At 59.7% G+C, this 3564-nt stretch overlaps 1 pseudogene; it reads right to left on the reverse strand.

The window, feature by feature from the left end:
• Positions 1-582: 582 nt before the first annotated feature.
• On the reverse strand, positions 583-3339 carry LOC108524509 (MAGUK p55 subfamily member 2-like; annotated as a pseudogene).
• Between the last annotated feature and the right edge of the window lie 225 nt (positions 3340-3564).

A 3564-nucleotide genomic window follows, 5' to 3' on the forward strand; every position in this document is an offset into this window, starting at 1 on the left:
CGAATGGGCACGGGCAGGTCACAGTGCCTCAGATACATATACGCACACTTACCCAAGCCCCCATTTCCCAGCCTTGGGGGTGCAGTCTGCCCCTCATCTTGCCAGCACTGCTGCCTTTGCACACACCTGCCCCCCACCCTCCCCACTGGCACACACAGAGACATGAGGTGGTAACCCTGGTCTAACCCAGAGCCCACAGATGAGAGGCTGAGGTACAGAAAGGGCAATGTACAGCCCAAAGCCACACAGCAAGAGCCAAGCAGACCAGGGCAGTGCTCTTAGTCCTGCCTTTGGCAGCCAGGAGCTTCCACCACCCCGCTGGTTCTGCCACTAAGAAGCCCTGTCTTCCACAAGGCTACACATGCACAGCTCATAGCCTGTTTCACCCGGGTGCACAGCTGGGCACTCACTTTCTTCACGGCTTTTAGCAAGTGAAACAAGAGAAGGAAAGGGGACGCCAGCCCAGCCCACTAGGCCACCTGTTGGCAGGACACCTCCCTCATCCTTCCTGAGCCTGAAGTTCCCCTACCTACCCACAGAGGGCATGCACCCCAACCCGTACACCCAAAGGTACCACCTGACCTGGCGCCCATGAAGATGCCCATTCGGTAGGCTCAGCCCTGGCCCCAGGGGAGCCCCTGCTCCCTGTCCCCGACTAGGGCCCAGCTCCCACTCACAGGGCACCGTGGTGCCATAGCGATCTGGATCCCACATGATGAGCTTGTTCTTCAGGCTGCGCCGTCCCACGCCCTGAGCCCCAATCAGCACCAGGGTTTTCCGGCGGAACGGGGGCATGCGGGCCACCTCCTCATAAATGAGCAGCTCATGACGGTCAAACTCTGGACACAGGGAGATGGCGCTGCTCACCAGGCTGCACGGTGAGGGAGGAGCGGAGCTCTCAGGGAGGCTGAGGGCAAGACGGCTTGGAACAGGGGAGCAAGGGGAGTCGGGCAGGGCCTAGGGACATGGCTGGCAGCATCTGAGCCAGGCACACATCTTCATGGGTGATGCGTGGGGACAGGGAAAGGCAAGCCATGTTAGAGGAAGACAAAGGGGTGGACACTCTGATACCCACCTGCATTCTTGGTGGTCAAATACATCATTCGCTTCTTTTCTTTCCTGAAAGGCTGCCGCATAGGGTCCCTGGCCATAGGGAGATGGGTGAGTGAGGCAGACAGGGCCCTGTCGGATCCCAGATTGGAGATGTGGGGTAGGGGGGATCTCCTACCTGAGTTTGCTGTCAGCTCCAGGTCCCTCTTGACAAATGCTTTCCGCTTCTCCTCCAGCAGCTGGCTGGGGATGAGCCCAGCACTGCCCCTTCAACATGACATGCCTGAAACGGACGTGAGACCAAGATCTGCCTGAGCAAGAGGACCCCTCCCTGTGCCCTTGCCCTCCCATGCACCACACCTGGAGAGATGCAGGGGTGCCCGGGGCTCACCTGCCACCAGTTGGGATCGTCCTGGTTTACAATCTGGAGCAAGTCCCCGGCGTTGAAGCACAGGCCTGCTTCCTTGCAGAGGATGAGGCTGTCTCGGGCCGGGTCATAGTCAAAGTGACATTTCACGAATACCTGGGCCCAGGAATCAGCAAAGGGTCAGGGGAAGGGGCAGTAGAAGGCTGCAGGTGGAGGTCTACCCCTTGCCCCCTCTCTTCACAAAGACACAAGGGGAAATGGAACTGTCCCCCTGCAGCAGTGATGCCTCCAGGCCCGCCCATGTGCCTCCCTGGTGCCAGCCTCCCTTCACATCTAGTACTACAGGATTCAGATCTTAGGACCAAGGATGTGGGACCACCAAGTAGGGGACAGGACCCTGGCACCTAATCCTGGATCCCTCCCTCCACTCACCCTCTACTCTTGGAGAAGGGCTCTGGCAGAGGGCGAGAGAGCCAATAGGAGAGGTAGACAGAGCAGCCAGACCCCAGAATCCACCAACTAGGAGACAGTTGTCCAGGACATAGGACAACGCCACCCACCCAGCGCATGCGCACAAACATGTGGAGAACACTGACCACGATGCAGGCACTCTCTCATACACTCTGGTACCCCAGGCTGTGGCTGCATGCATAATGCCGGCCAATGCAGGAGCATGTGCAGGTGCAGCAGGGGCAGAGGCCTGTCAGCGGCTGCAGTCAGCTGCCCCTGGGCTGCAGGTCCCACCCTCGTCTCCCCTGGAGGAAACCAGTAGGAGAGGAGGGCCTCAGTGAGACTTGCAACCCTGACAGGCAGGAGGCTCAGCCATCCCTTGGGCCTTCTGCTGAGTGAGGGGCTGGTGGAGGGGCCCACCTGGTGGGGCAGATGGGGCTCCTGGTAGCTGGGCAGGATCTTGAGGATGACACTGCCACTGGCATGGCGCAGGAGCTCCTGCAGTGCACGGGGTCACTGCCCACTGGCTGCCCATTCACCTCCTTGATGATGTCACCCACATGCAGCAGGCCTTGCTGAGCCACCATGCCCCATGCAGAATGCGTGCGATCACCAGCTCGCCGCCCTCCACGCGGAACGTTACACCCTGGAGGTCAGAGGGACAGTGTAAGATGAGGCCGCGATTGCTCCAAGTCAGAATCTTCAAATACTCTCCTAATAGCACCTCCATTCCTGTCCCCACACACCCACCCCGCACTCACAAAGTCCTCCTCCATCCTTCTGCCTAAATTCTTCACTTAGAGCAGGTACTAATGGCGGGGGGAAGTGGGCAGACTGGAGAGGTGCGGACACAGGTGATTGTGCAGTGTCTATGGTCTCCTGGGTCTGCATGGGCCCTTCTCTGCACAAAGTTGGCCCCATCTTCATCTTCAGACCACGCTTGGCCTTTTTTGTCCCCTCATTGGTTATTCTCAATCCCCACCCTCACCAGCCCCGCCTCTGGCCCTGCCCAGTCCTCACCAGATGTTCTCCGGCTGTCTTTCGGATGCCCACCATGCGCACGGCGTCGGGAGGTACAGGCTGGTTGCTGAATGTAGGGTCCAGGCCAGGGCTGGGGGGTGGTGTCTCATAAGTCTTTGAGGCCACAGAGTCATGCGTCTCCAGGAGGGACTAGGGGTGGTGGGAAAAGCAGGGACAATGGGGCAGTGCCCTGGCTCTCTTCCCATCCCAGCTCCAACTTCCTGCCGGCCCCTCCAACAGCAGCATGCCCCGGTCCGCCCGCCTCCTGCTCCCTCACCCCAGCCCCAGCGGCCAGGAACCTGGAAGTGGGGCTCCTGGAGGATGTGGGCCAGCTCGGCAGCAGTGCTGCTCTGCTCAGCCAGCTGTGCCAGGTCCCGCAGGATCTCCTGCACCAGCTCCAGGTTGTTGTCTCTCACGGCCTCCAGTTTTGTCTCCTCCAGCCTCTCATGGGCCTGGGGTGGAAGCAGAACAGGTGCAGCTAGGAACTTCCCCAGGAGCCCTGAGACACCAAGCAGGGTCCTCCTCAGCCCCAGGCATTTTCCCCATCCCACCCCAGCCCCAGCTTCAGCTCCTCACTCACTGACACACAACAATACCCACACGTGCACATTCTTTCCTTGCTGTCTCCTTTCTTCCCCAAAATGACTAGGACCTACTTTAGGGAAGGAAGAAACCAA

The sequence above is a fragment of the Rhinopithecus bieti genome, unplaced genomic scaffold (genome assembly GCF_001698545.2).
Source record: "Rhinopithecus bieti isolate Rb0 unplaced genomic scaffold, ASM169854v2 repeat_889, whole genome shotgun sequence".
Lineage (NCBI taxonomy): Eukaryota > Metazoa > Chordata > Mammalia > Primates > Cercopithecidae > Rhinopithecus > Rhinopithecus bieti.